Source organism: Oryza glaberrima, chromosome 6 (genome assembly GCF_000147395.1).
Source record: "Oryza glaberrima chromosome 6, OglaRS2, whole genome shotgun sequence".
NCBI classification, from domain to species: domain Eukaryota; kingdom Viridiplantae; phylum Streptophyta; class Magnoliopsida; order Poales; family Poaceae; genus Oryza; species Oryza glaberrima.
This window is the reverse complement of record NC_068331.1, coordinates 18,594,208-18,610,115: the sequence shown is the minus strand read 5'-3', so window position 1 is coordinate 18,610,115 and position 15,908 is coordinate 18,594,208.

Below are 15,908 nucleotides of genomic sequence, written 5' to 3'. Positions count from 1 at the left end.
TTTCTCTCCCGTGACCAATAATCACTGGCAAGGTTTTTTTTTCCGATATAGATATGTGTTGCCACCTGTTACGTATGAAGGTTTGCGTTGTAGGGCTTCCCTCTGCACTGCACTACGTTGTCTCGTGCCCTAGGCAGCAAACTGCTAGAGCTAGGAGGCTCCGTCCTCCGACTAGCCACATATGTCCATCTCCATGATTCCGTCTCTAGCAGCCCCTGTTCGCTGTGTCCAATCTCGTGCATCGTGCAGCTGGTCTATGGAGATGAATGGACAATCTAAAGCTAAAAGTACCAATATTAATTATAGCTGGGCATGGACGTGGTTCTGGTTTATATTTAACGATGGAGCTTATGCAAGCAGGTACAACAGTAGATTATAATCTAGCTATAAACATATATCGAGAATATAAAAAAGGAGAAAAAAGAGCAACGGGCTGCAGATTTGTAGCCAGCTACATCACTGACTGCAAGACGCGATGTGCGTATGACAGGTGGGACTAGGTATTAATAGTGTTGTATTGTATGTATATATATTTTCTATTAAATTATTATAGATGATTTCAAGTTTATAGTTGGCTATAATATTAAACTTGCTCTAATTTATAAACATTGTCATCGCTGCTGGTGGAGAGCGAGATTGAGTCCCAATGCCTCGGCTGCCTCATGTTGAAAGTATGATAGGCATGAACTTTAAGAAAGCAATGTGTGTCGTTGTTTGCAGTGGAATTTTAAATTTGATTGACAACTGAGTCACAAGGTGTCACGCCTGGAAATTCATAGTTTATTTGTGCATAAAACCCTCATCCAAAAATCAGCCAAGGTACACAAATAGACAATTTAATATACAAATCCATCTTAATAATAACGTTACATACGTACAATAGAAAAGAAAACAGCAGCGGAAGTAACGATCTAGCGATGGCTTCAGCTCCACTCCCACAGGCAGCTTAACTGGGATATAAGCCAAATGTCTTCTCCTTCTGGATCCTTTTTCTTCAACTGAGGTTGATTGATTATTGCAAGAATGAGCATATGACATACTCAACAAGCCACACAGCAAATATGCAAGTGCACAAGGATACCAAAGGATGGCATAATATAGGCTCATTTGCAAAAGCAGCATTTAGCAAAGATTAGGCCCAACCATCCTGAACAACCATACCCGGCTGTACAGATCTAACTCCAAACCAGGAGCTAAACAAATTATTACCAATTATAGCATCAATAAATATTGTGAGAGGTGTGAGACTAATCACGAAAAACATTGCTCAACCCACCCATAACCGCGGGCATGGCTATTCGAATAGTTTTACTCTGGCCAGAGGTGTACCACTGTATCCACAAGACACAGCCTCAACATCATGTCTACCATGCGTCGCGATACTGGAAAGTACCCGAATAGAGGCTGTGACAATACCCTCTGCACAACACAACTCACCACAGTGCACCGTTCCTGGATCATAATCGCCCCCTCTATAAATATAACCAGAGGCATGGACTCCCCAGCGACCACCACGGACTTCTCGCCGCTTCTCAGTCTGGTGCCCCGCAATGAATCATGCTATACAAAAGGTAAAGCCTTTGCCCACGCTGGCTTTTGGTTGGCACGGTTAATGTCTCACAACAATAGCTCGCGAACCGGTCCTTAATTGCCATGAGCACGACCTTCAAAACCATGTGCTCACAACCCACCATTGACGAGTTTTAATTATCAATTAATTATTATAACACGATTAACCATCGTGAGCTACCATTAAATATAATCATAAATAATAATGTAGTATGATTCATCCCATTAATGAGCCAATGTTTCTAAGCATGGCTAAGCAATTATATACATATAGCATTTAGCTGAACCAAACCAATACATAAGGTTCAAGCTAATCAGTTTATGTGGACCCCCATTTTTATAACAGGAATCAATCGTGTAACAGTACCATTTCCCTGGATCAAGTAGTCTGGTACACACGAGTACATAGCTGAAATACCAAATGCACATACACGATAGTCTAGTGCGAATTATTACATCATAAGCCTGCAGGCATAGTCTTAGATCATCGGACCGAGCGGTCCGGAATACATTCCAAAAGCAGAAGTAGATAAGGCAGCGGAGTTAAGGCAGCGGCACGTCATTGCCACAGGCAACGACTGTAACTAAGACCTACTGAGCGCCATCGTCTTCATCACCCTCCTGGTAGTACGCGTAGGGATCCTCCGAAGCTTCATCTCCGGCCTCTGATTAAGTTTATTTATTGCAAGGGTGAGTACCAACCGTACCCAGCAAGGCATCACAACAACAATGCACATTATAGGGGTATTCAAAGGATGGTTATGGTTCTTTGCGCAAAGCCAGTTTTGTAATTCTTTCACAAACCTAAGACCTAGCATTGACTAATCAAATTTTAGTACCAGTGTTCACATTTAAACAACGACGGTTCTGTCCACCATCCATTGTGATCCCAAGGATAGCTTCCCGCCATTGAGTCTTCATGGTTTTCTGAGGACGTCCACCTTCCCGCCTTTCAGGAAGTGGCTCCAACAGCATAAAAATCATCATGCAATATCCCATCCCACACAAGTTAAGAATTTAGAGTCTAGCCAAGTGTAATACACGTCCCGGTGCTCAATAACCGCGAGCACAGCTATTCGAATAGATTTGGTTTACTCATACTGCAGTGGATGTACACTTTACCCGCACTCCGTGACTGCCCAACACATGAGCCTCGTCCCAACACATGAGACGCCTCACGGCAAAGCTTTTCAATAACCTCGCATTGGCAGTACCCGCTCCATGAACTTAAATCCTCATGCACTCTAGGCGTCCATGTTTCTAGCAGTGAGAGGAGTTCTGGCGCTCCCGGGAAAGAGAAGTCTCACACACATAGTAAATTATGGTTCAAGTTAAGTTCTCTCTCTCAGACACTCATGGCAGTCCTACCAATGGCGACACCGATGTAGGGCACGTCTCTCGGCCCTACCTCAACGGCTGTCCCACCGTAGCGCACCTGCCTCACTCAGGGGTGAACCATCTATGCAGGGATACTGCCTCCGCTCAGCTATCTAATCCGCTAGGTCTATACCCATACGAGAAGTGCGGTTGTACGGGGGTCGGTACATGCTTAACTTTATGGCTCGGTCCTTAATTGATCGGGGACGATACTAGCCTTTTCCAGATACCACCCAAATCCTCCGTCCGCCCCAGTCGAAAACAGTTGTTTAATTTTATTTCTCCTTTCACAAATCATGTCATCAACATCATGGTAATGTGGCGCTCATGTCTCCACATGCCGCATCTCAATTACCTTCCCAAAGGTAATTGCCCAAGCATATAGCATTTGATAAATATGAGTATGCATGATTCTAAAATAGCATTTCTAAGCAATTGTCATAATTGACTAGGGACTCATACGTAAACATGGTTACGAAGGAATAAGAGGTAAACAATAATCAAGGCATGGCATAATCACAAGTAGGATGTTCATCATTGCATGCAATTTTATTTGTAAACAAAACAATTTTGCAATTGGGATCAACATGTTCAAAGAATAGTGATGACTTGCCTTGCTCGAAGTCTTGTGGGTCTTGACCTTCGCTCGGATCCGCAACTCCCTCGGGCTCTAGAATTACGTGCGATGAAATGATTTGAATTCAATTAGAATTCAAATAAAATCCAAATAAAAACCAAATCGAAAAGCGAGCGCGAGAGGCTAACTTTATATCAACTACATTATTCGCGAAATAGGACTATTCCTCAAGGTAAGATATTTTGGGTCTCCTGAGTAAATTCCTAAGAATTCAGCACATTTATTTAGTTCTTAAATAAATCTAAATTCCTACCGCAAATTGATTACTCATAGAGATTACCAAAATATAATTAAATTTCGCAATTTTACGACTATAACTAATCTATAATTAAATTCTAATTATTTTAAATTCTCTATCTTATTAATCTCCCTATTTTTATTTCCCCTTTCACTCTCTTTTTCTCTCTTTTTCTTTTCTTTCCTTTTCTCTTTCTTTTTCTCTCTTTTCTTTTCTTTCTTTTCCTCTCCTCTCTTTCTTTTTCTCTCTCCCCGGCTTCTTTCTTCTTCCCTCTCTCTCTCGGCTTGCGCTCCCCGGTGGCAACGGCGGCGAACCGAGGGGGGGGGGGGGCGGCGGCTTACCGACAGCGGCAGCGGCGGTGACGACGGCGACGGCGGCGCAAGTCGCGGCGCGGCACCCGGCGCGGTGCGGCGGCACCGAGGGCGGCGGCGCGGCGGCTCAAAGGCGGCGGCGCGGGGGAGAGGGGAAAGATGGAGGGGGATGGGTGTGGGGGAAGAAGAGGAGGGCTGGGGGTTTTATAGGGCGCGGGAGAGGGGCGGGCGGCCTCATGGCGACGCGACGGGCGGCGCGCGGCAGGCGGCGATGGCAACGGGCGGGCGGCGCGGCGCGGGGCTCGGCGCGGCTCGGCACGGGGCTCGGCGCGACGGCGACGCGGCGCGGCAGCAGCGCGGGGCGCAAGACGGCGACGCGACTGGCGAGTGGCGCGGCAGGGCGCGGGGCGCGAGGCGGCGAGGGGACGGGCGAGCGGCGGGCGGGCGCGGGGCGCGAGGCGGCGAGGGGACGGCGCGCGGCGACGGGACGGGCGACGCGCGACAGGGCACGGGGCGCGGGGCGCGGGGCGGCCAGACTGCGCGACAGAGGAGGGGTTAGGGCTAGGGACCGCAATCGAACACCTAGGGGCAATGAATAGTGACTTTTCCTATTTAACCCTATTTTAGCCTATTTCCTATATGAATTTTATTCTATAAATCCTAGTTTTTGCATAAATGAAGTTCACTCAATATTTGTGTTATTCTAACCAATGGATTCACTCAAGATTAATTTTACCCATATTTTATTTTTATATAATTTACTTGAATTTAATTATATTTAATTCTTATTCCATCGCATTTAAATTTAATTGATACAAATATGGTCGCGATAATATTTTATTTATTTCTATCCTCACCTAATATTTATTTTAAATTATATCTTGATTATTTCTTTTGCCAATCTAATTTTAGGTTTTATTCCTAATTATTTATCCCCTATTCGCGACTGATAAACTTCGAAACCAAATTCCAATGAAATAGGCGAAGAGAATCGGCATGATGTAATTTATTTAAAAAGTTTTTGAAGGCCCATATTTTTGGAGTTTTGATTTTTCGTTGATCGAATTTTCATGGTGTTACAAACCTACCGCCCTTAAATAAAGCTCGTCCCGAGATTTCTTACCAGTTTTCGAATAGATGCGGGTATTCCGTCCTCAAGAATTCTTCGCTTTCCGAAGTGGCTTCATCCTCAGTGTGATTACTCCACTGTACCTTGTACGTACGCCATACTTTGTTCCTAGTCCTCTTTTCTGCTTCATCCAATATCCGGACTGGGTGTTCTGGATACGTGAGATCATTGCTAATGTGAATTTCTTCCAACGGAGCTTGTTCTTCCGGCACTCGTAAGCATTTCTTTAATTGAGACACATGGAAAACTGGGTGCACATCAGCGTTATTCTCTGGTAGCTGTAACTGATATGCGACTTCTCCTCGTCTAGCCGTGATTTGAAAAGGTCCCACATATCTTGGCGCTAGTTTTCCTTTGACCTTAAACCTTTTCGTTCCCCTCATCGGAGAAACCTTTAGATAAACGTAATCTCCTTCCTTAAATTCCAGGTTTCTTCTTCGGGTGTCGGCGTAACTCTTCTGTCATGATTGTGCCACTTTTAGACGGTCTCGAATCAGGCGAACCTTTTCTTCGGCCTCTTTGATAATGTCAGGTCCAAATACCACTTGTTCACCTGTCTCGGACCACATCAGTGGGGTTCGACATCCTCGACCAAACAATGCCTCATTGGGTGACATCTTTAGGCTTGCTTGAAAGCTGTTGTTGTAGGAGAATTCGGCGTAGGGCAAACATCTCTCTTAGTCTTTGCTGAAATCCAATGAATAAGCTCTCAGCCCTCCAGGACCTGGTTTGTCCTCTCCGTCTGGCCATCTGTCTATGGATGATAAGCTGTGCTAAAAGCAAGATAACTTCCTAGGGTTTCATGTACTTTTTCCCAGAAATGCGAGGTAAACTGTGTGCCTCGATCGGATACAATTCTCTTAGGCACACCATGAAGACATACTATCCTGGTCATGTACAACTCGGCGAGCTTGGCACCGCTATAAATTGTCTTGATGGGAATGAACCTCGCCGTCTTGGTAGGTCGATCCACGATCACCCAAATGGAATCATACCCCGTTGCGGTCTTGGGCAATCCAACAATAAAATCCATACCTATCTCATTCCATTTCCACTCGGGAATCTTAAGGGGTTGCAGCAAACCTGCCGGTCTCTGGTGCTCAGCTTTCACCTTCTGGCATACGTCACAGAGCGCTACGTATTCTGCCACATCTCTCTTTATGTTGGGCCACCAGTATCCTTCCTTTAGATCCTGGTACATTTTCGTACTTCCGGGGTGCAATGAATATGCCGATTCATGAGCTTCCTTTAGGATTAATCCTCTCAGTCCACCCCGTTCGGGTACATAGATCCTCTTTTTATACCACAAGACGTCTTTCTCATCGGTCGAGAATTCCTTCGCGAACCCTGCAGCTAAGCGTTCCTTTACCTCTTGGATTTCTTCGTTATCCTTCTGGGCTTCTTCTATTTGGGTTCTCAAAAGAGGTTGAATGTCCAGGGTGTTTATCTGCCCACGAGGTACTACATGTAGGTTTAGCTAGGCTATTTCCTCTTTAAGCTCAGGAGCCATCCCTTCCATTCTCAGATGATTGCAATGGCTCTTACGACTCAAAGCGTCGGCCACAACGTTTGCTTTGCCGGGGTGGTAGTGAACCTCTAGATCATAGTCCTTGATTAATTCCAGCCATCGCCTTTGCCTCAAGTTGAGATCTGACTGGGTGAAAATATACTTCAGACTCTTGTGGTCAGTGTAGATATCGCAATGGTTTCCAATCAAGTAGTGTCTCCAAATCTTTAGCGCATGAACCACGGCTGCTAGTTCTAGGTCATGGGTCGGGTAATTTTCCTCGTGCGGTCGCAGTTGTTGCGATGCATAGGCCACAACCTTTCCGTCCTGCATCAGTACTCCTCCTAGTCCTTGCCTTGATGCATCACAATATATAACAAAGACTTTCCTATTGTCAGGGAGAACTAGAATAGGCACAGAGGTCAACTTTTCTTTGAGCTGCTCAAAACCTTCCTGGCACTGTTCTGACCATACAAACCTCTTTTCCTTCTTGAGTAGTTGAGTCATTGGTCGAGCTATCTTAGAGAATCCTTCAATGAACCTTCGATAGTATCCAGCCAAACCTAGAAAACTCCGAATCTCAGTCATAGATTTGGGTACCTTCCATTCCGTAACAGCCTCCACTTTAGCAGGGTCCACTACTACTCCACCGGCTAAGATCACGTGGCCTAGAAAAGCGACTTCCTTCAACCAGAACTCACACTTGCTAAATTTTGCATATAACTTATGCTTCCGAAGTTTCTCGAGTACCAATCGCAAGTGCTCCGCATGCTCTTCCTCATCCTTGGAGTAGATTAAAATATCATCGATGAATACTACCACAAATTTGTCCAAGTAATCCATCAACACTTTGTTCATAAGATTCATAAAGTATGCCGAGGTGTTGGTTAATCCAAATGACATTACTGTGAACTCATACAATCCATAGCGTGTTGAGAACGCGGTCTTGGGTATATCCCCGGTCCTAATTTTCAATTGGTGGTATCCTGATCGAAGGTCAATCTTAGAGAACACCTTAGCTCCTTTAAGTTGATCGAAAAGATCATCGATCCGTGGTAGTGGATACTTGTTTTTGATAGTGACTTCGTTCAGTGAGCGGTAGTCCACACACATTCTCATGCTACCATCCTTCTTCTTGACGAATAACACTGGGGCTCCCCAAGGTGATGAACTGGGACGTACAAATCCCTTCTCTTGCAACTCTCTGATTTGCTTTTTAAGTTGCTCTAACTCATTGACCAGCATCCGATATGGTCTCTTGGATATGGGGGCAGTTCCGGGTATTAGGTCAATAATGAACTCTATGTCACGATCTGGTGGCATTCCAGGTAAATCTTCTGGGAACACATCGGGAAATCGCTGCACTACGAGCATTCCCTTTAGGCTTAGCATGGTAAATATGCCTCCGGCACGTTCGGTTAGTCTAGGATCTTGATCCATGGTTGCTCTCATATCCGATCCCCAGGGTGTGGTCAGGGTAACTTCTCTACGTCTACGGTCGATTACTCCTCTATGCTTTGTTAACCAATCCATACCCAATATGACATCAAGAGTTTGAGGTATCAGCACCATAAGGTTGGAGGGAAATACCACATCCCTAAGGCGAATAGGTATGTCAATGCAAGCTGTATCCACGGCTATTTCACCGCCAGGTGAATGTACTAACATTGGTTGCCTTAGTTTAACTCTGATCAAATTGTGTTGTTGGCTTGTTTTCAAAGACATAAATGAATGTGATGCTCCTGAATCGAAGAGAACTTTGACTGGAGTGGAGTTGATAGAATACATACCCATCAGTACGCACTGGTCTTCCTGGGCCTCTTCAGCTCGAACGTGGTTCACTTGCCCGCGTCCAAATCCGGTAGCGGTCCTGTTAGTCTACGGAGTCCTGAATAGACCTCGTCCAGCAGCAGGGGTAGCAGTCCCATGAATAGCCGTTGCATTAGCTCCGGCGCGAATGGGTGTCTTGTTTGGATGGGGGCATTTGTTGGCGAAATGCCTGTACTCTCAACAGTTGAAACAACTTCCTAGCCTCACTGATCCAGTAGCGGCCTGATTCGGTGCAGGAGCTCGGTTCTGAATGGTAACCGGCCTGTGGAAATTGCTGGATACGACAGGACGATTGGTTGTCACCACTGTTGGTTTCCATACTGAGGAGGTTGTTCCTTTAGGACGCTGGGGTGCGGCCTGAGGCGGGCGGTTCATGGCAAGCCTCCTTTTGCGATTGTGCTCCACAACCTTCTGGTCGTTTTACAGTCTAACGACCTTATTGATTAAACTCTGGAAACTATCGTGGTCCGGTCCAATCATGGGCTCACGCAACTCGTCGTTCAGGCCTTCGATGAACTTGTTGATCTTTTCCTCCTCATCGGCAAGATCTCCAGTTGCGTAACGCGCCAGTTGAGTGAAACGATTCAGGTACTCTTGTATAGTGGTATTTCCTTGTCATAGTCTCCTGAACTCATTCTTCTTCATTCGCATCACAGCGGCAGGCACGAAGTTGTCACGGAAGGCCGTAGTGAATTCCTCCCAGTTTGGTTCTCCAGCATCTTCTTCTCGGGCTTCCTTGTAGGTGTCCCACCAGTCTCCTGCTGGTCCTTCCAGTTGGTTCGCCGCAAAGGTCATTTTATCGGCTTCACGTACTCGAACAAGGGTCAGCTTCTTCTCAATAATCCTTAGCCAATCTTCAGCGTCCATAGGTTCTTCAGCTGTGGCGAACGTGGGTGGCTTAGTTCTCATGAATTCTCCAAAGCTTGATCCTCCACGGTTGCCTTGATTATTTGCGATGGCTTGCAGAAGTTGGGTTTGAGCAGCTATGACTCCGGCTAGGGTGGTTAGGTCGGGTGCTTGGGTCTCTTCATTGCTGGTTGACGCCCGACGTCAGCTTGCCATCTGTGTAGGCCGATTAGATAAGTATCCTAATTTCCTAACTAGCCCTTATGGTTTTATCCCACTAAAGGAGTTGTTTTGATGTGAACTTTGTTTTGCAAGCATGGTGGAATAAACTCATTCATAACACAACAGTAATAATATCATAAATAACATCACAGAGTTCTACAGGTAGTACATAAGTCATGATGCAATCGACTGCACATATACGCAGTCCAAATAAAGTTCATCCAAAAGATACATCGAACTAATCATCAAGCTACTCGTCAATCTAGGTAGGGGGGGCGTCTCGCATGCTATCCAAAAACCATCTGAAGCAAGGTCAAAACTGCAATAGTCCTCCAGTCTAGTCATCCAGCCATCCGCAGGATCCTGGGGCAGGAAGAGGGTGGTCACTGGCTCGTGCAAACCTGAGTCCCCACGGCTCGGAAGTAGTGGCCTCTGGATCTGGCTTGGGCTTCTTGCCCGGGGGTCGTGTGCTCTTGCGGGCAGTGCTGAGTGTGCGAGGGCCTCCGATAAAGGTAATGCGGGGGACAGGAGTCTCGTCCTCTGAAGGATCAGTGATGTCCGGCTCTATCTCTGGCTCGGTGTCGGTCCCCTCTGTCTCGGAGTCGACCTGGATCGGAGTCTCCATACTGGAACCCAGCTACGGTGACGGGGTAGGGATTAGTGGAGTGTGCACAATCTCTAGGGCAGGTGGCTGTGCCACTGTCGGGTCCACCAGGTAAGGTGCTGACTCGATAGCTAGCATACCAACCTCTCCTAGAAGGGCGTGGAACGCTGGTAGGTACGGCGGAGTAAGGAAGAAGTAGCGGTCACGCCCTACCGCTGTGGAAGTAGAAGCTCCTGTGGAGCTGACTGTAGCTGCTCGAAGTTGCTCCTCAAGCTGGCTGACGTGCTCCTGGCTCTCTCTCAGCTGCTCCTCGAGTGTATCCATCATCCCGCGGCGATCAATGTACTGATCAGATAGCTGCTGGAACTGGTCGCCGTGGACCTGGAGCTGTGCCTTCAGTGAGTCTATCTCACTGCCCCAAGCCTGGTGCTCCTCCTCTAGCTAAAGCTGCTGCACTGTGAGGTCAGTCACCTCGGTCTCTAACTCTCCCACACGCCTCTACTGGTCGTCAATCTCTAACAGAGCCTCCTCGTAGAAGTTGTCTACTGCCTCAGACCATCGGGACAATCGAGTCACTATCGGGTTGTAGCAGCAAGGTGTGTCCTGAACTGTGTAGACGGAGTCGCTCTCCTCACGAAACGGGTGGTGAGCAAATTCGGTACTCGCCAACTCAGCTCGGTGAATAGAGCTAAGTCGGAGGAAGGCCTCCCGGGCTGCGTCCTGCATCGTGGTCTCCGGTAAGTCGCGGCGGTGGCGTGTCGGAAAGCTGTAGTATGACTCTGAAGGAACTCGTGTATGAACCTCAACCCGAGCCTCCCAAACGGGTCCACACTGTCTCACTCGGTAGATCGGAAATCTGGGGTACCATAGGCGCCTCATCAACCGATGTAGCTCAATGACGTATCCCTCTGAACTGGGTACGCCCATCTCCCAGGTAGTGGGAGAATCCTGTTCTGCCATCTAATTTTAAGAAAAACCCAAAGTCAGCTAAGAGTAAAACTCGTTTTGTGAAGAAAATAGTTAAGAGTAAGATGAAAATCGTATAGAGTTTTGTAAACATAGCGTTTTTATTTTTTGAAAGTACTACTAAGTGGGAATTTCTCCCTTGGCCAACTAAAAAAAAAGGGGTGGGGCGCTATTTGGTCTTTTCCTACAGTCGTATGGCTCTGATACCAGTCTGTGGACCCCCGTTTTTATAACAGGAATCAATCGTGTAACAGTACCATTTCCCTGGATCAAGTAGTCTGGTACACACGTGTACATAGCTGAAATACCAAATGCACATACACGAGAGTCTAGTGCGAATTATTACATCATAAGCCTGTAGGCATAGTCTTAGATCATCGGACCGAGCGGTCCGGAATACATTCCAAAAGCAGAAGTAGATAAGGCAGCGGAGTTAAGACAGCGGCACGTCATTGCCACAGGCAACGACCGTAACTAAGACCTACTGAGCGCCATCGTCTTCATCACCCTCCTGGTAGTACGCGTAGGGATCCTCCGAAGCTTCATCTCCGGCCTCTGATTAAGTTTATTTATTGCAAGGGTGAGTACCAACCGTACCCAGCAAGGCATCACAGCAATAATGCACATGATAGGGGTATTCAAAGGATGGCTATGGTTCTTTGCGCAAAGCCAGTTTTGTAATTCTTTTCACAAACCTAAGACCTAGCATTGACTAATCAAATTTTAGTACCAGTGTTCACATTTAAACAACGACGGTTCTGTCCACCATCCATTGTGATCCCAAGGATAGCTTCCCGCCATTGAGTCGTCATGGTTTTCTGAGGACGTCCACCTTCCCGCCTTTCAGGCAGTGGCTCCAACAGCATAAAAATCATCATGCAATATCCCATCTAGCCAAGTGGCTCCACACAAGTTAAGAATTTAGAGTCTAGCCAAGTGTAATACACGTCCCGGTGCTCAATAACCGCGAGCACGGCTATTCGAATAGATTTGGTTTACTCACACTGCAGTGGATGTACACTTTACCCGCACTCCGCGACTGCCCAACACATGAGCCTCGTCCCAACACATGAGACGCGTCACGGCAAAGCTTTTCGATAACCTCGCATTGGCAGTACCCGCTCCATGAACTTAAATCCTCATGCACTCTAGGCATCCATGTTTCTAGCAGTGAGAGGAGTTCTGGCGCTCCCGGGAAAGAGAAGTCTCACACACATATTAAATTATGGTTCAAGTTAAGTTCTCTCTCTCACACACTCATGGCAGTCCTACCAATGGCGACACCGATGTAGGGCACGCCTCTCGGCCCTACCTCAACGGCTGTCCCACCGTAGCGCACCTGCCTCACTCAGGGGTGAACCATCTATGCAGGGATACTGCCTCCGCTCGGCTATCTAATCCGCTAGGTCTATACCCATACGAGAAGTGCGGTTGTACGGGGGTCGTTTCATGCTTAACTTTATGGCTCGGTCCTTAATTGACCGGGGACGGTACTAGCCTTTTCCAGATACCACCCAAATCCTCCGTCCGCCCTAGTCGAAAACAGTTGTTTAATTTTATTTCTCCTTTCACAAATCATGTCATCAACATCATGGCAATGTGGCGCTCACGTCTCCACATGCTGCATCTCACATATAAAGTAAACAAACATGTAGATCATGATTTTAGATGAATTTAGAGACTTGAACGGCCTCATTCCGACTTCATATGAATTAATTATGAATTTTCTAAAATTAATCTGATTTTAAGATTTATTTTTAGAAGGGAAAAGGGCTTTATGACATCATCGATGATGTCATCACCGGCGAGAGGCTCTGAACCATGAGGTCGCCGGAGCTAGAGGACTCGGCCGGGTCTTCCAAGGACTCCCATGCGAAGAGGACGACGACGCGAACTCACTGGTACAAAGAACAACGACGAACGACGACAAACGACGGCCGGCGACGAGGTTCCAAGGCGGCACGGTTCGGCTCAACGTCGACGGCGGCCCTCCGGCGGTCTTCGGCGGCTGCGAAGGGGTGGACGGGGTGCTCCTCCTCCTCACGAACCCGACGGTGGCGACGGAAGGCGGCGGTGACGACCACAGCAGCGGTGAGGCACGGCTGAAGCGGCGACAACGACGGCGACGGCTAGGGCTACGTGGTGGCGGCGCTACGGGCAACAGTAGAGCTCGGGACTTGGGGCAAACGGAAGACGACGACTAGGGGATGCTTTATACAGGCATGGTTGAGGGAGATCAGACTCCAAACGAGTGGATTTTAACCGGAAAATCTGAGAGTTAGGTGGAGAGATAAACTCGAAAACGAATTCGATTCGGTTTATCCGGGCAAAATTGATCTCTGAAACTTTAGGGGAAAGAAAGCGGATAAGGAAGAGATAATTTCCCCTCAACTAATTTTAGGAAAACATAAGAGAAATGGTGGGATTTGGAGGGGAAAAACCGAGCCAACTCGGTCTCAGTTCGGCAGCCAGAGGTTGAAGATGAACAGTACCAGGGACGTAAAGTAGACTTTCTCTGTGAGCCTCCTTTACTCGGTCGGATTGAAGCAGGGACCTGAAATGGACTTCGGAGGAGGGATAAGGCCAGCCGAAAGGAAGGGAGAATAGGCCGAGGACTGAAGGTGAACTTTTCCAGTTTCAGCCCGAAAAGGAAAAGGGGATTTAATTTACTTTTCCAATTAAATTAATCACTGAAATGATCTTTGAATTATAAAAAATACTTCCAATGCTCAAATAATTTCAAGAAAAAATCCTGAAAATACTTGGACACTCAAAGTACTTAACAAGATTATAATAAGACCATTTAATGATTAATTTAATATGTGGGTAATTACTGAAATGTTCTTTGTATGATTAAAATTAAGAATTGAGCTCAGAAAAATCCGAGAAAATTCCGGAGAGTATAATTAACCATGGAGAATTCAATAAAAATTAAATCCATCCATGCTTTATATTTAGGAAATTTTATTTCCCACATTTAACTTCACTAGTAAATTAATGAACATTTAATATAAATTCTAATGATAATTTATTAAATAATTTATAAATCCTAAAACGAAAATCAGGATGTGACACAAGATTCAACAAGTGTTTGGTTTCCAATTTGCTTTGGTAGATTTATGCAACTTTCGAATTAGTAATGATTGTCAACAGTAGCCAACCTTTTTACTAATTGATTATTTTAACTGCAAAATGACATGGATGGAGATAGATGTAGGCAGCAGTGAACTGCACTGAACCTGCTCTTATGTACAACATTTAACTGATGTTAGGGGTGGATAGCGAGCTGGCTCCTCGGCTCGGCTCGCTCTAGCTTGTTAAGATAACAAGCTAGCTCGGCTCGGCTCGTTATCCTAACGAGCCAAAAGGCAGGCTCGGCTCGGCTCATTTGAAAGCTCAAGCTAGCTCGTTTAGCTCGTGAGCTTGAAGACACAAAGAGCCATAAGAGTAGAGAAGGCAAGTTCATCTGAATCTGAATAGATAATGAAGAGTGCAAAAGCTCACAGCCTTTTTAATGTTTAACAGATTAGAAAGAAAAAGAACGTACAAATCCACATATGTTGGTATGGTATCACATAAAGAGCATGCTATTGATGGATTACGGCATAGAAAACAATGCAAACCAAATGACTAGATTAAACCATGAGAAAAACTAGTGGACGGAATCCCGTGGGGACGGGATACACCCCAGATCCATTTCTTCTCCACCAGATCAGTTTCTCCTCCTCCTTTTTCTCCGATTCTTTCTCTCCATCTTCCACCTCCCTCCCTACTCCTCGTCGGGGTCGGGGTAGGGCCCCGGCGGCTCCGCCTCCTACTCCGCATGGCCGCGCCCTGCACGCGCCGCCTGTACTCCTTTTCCTCACCGGCGTCGCCGCCAATGGCCCCGGTCATGAGGGTCTTTCCCGGCAAAGGTGGGGGAGGCGGAGGTGGTTGTGGTGGTCTCGTGGGCGCCCTGGAGAAGCGTCCAGTTAAGGGGGTGGTGGCGGAGGAGGAGGAGGAGGAGAAGGGAGCCAAGGTTGTGAAGAGGGAGATGGGAGCGATAACGACATTGGAGACGAGGTGGTCACCATGGAAGTAAGTCATTCTTGACTGGTATCAGGAGGTATCACGGCTGATACCAAGTATCATGCCTAGTACCTTAGGGAATCATGGCTGATACCCACAAGTATCAGGCCTGGTACCAAGGTCTGATACCTAGGTACCAGCTGGTACCCAATGTACCAGGTACCAGCCAGAACACTCATAGGTACCAGGTGTGAGGAGGGAGGTATCATGGCTGATACCCACAAGTATCAGGCCTGGTACCCAGGTACCAAGGTCTGATACCTAGGTACCAGCTGGTACCCAAGGTACCAGGTACCAGCCAGAACACTCATAGGTACCAGGTGTGAGGAGGGAGGTATCATGGCTGATACCCACAAGTATCAGGCCTGGTACCCAGGTACCAAGGTCTGATACCTAAATACCAGTCGGTATCCAAGGTACCAGGTGACAGCCAGAACACCCATAGGTACCAGGTGTGAGGAGGGAGCGCATGCCATCGTCGTCGTGCCCGGCCAACGAACCTCATGCTGCCATCTGCTATCCTCTCATTCCTTCCCCTCCTCAGCGTGCTTCCTCCCTTTCCTTCTGTTGATCTAGCTAGTATGACAAGGAGAAAAGACGTGGA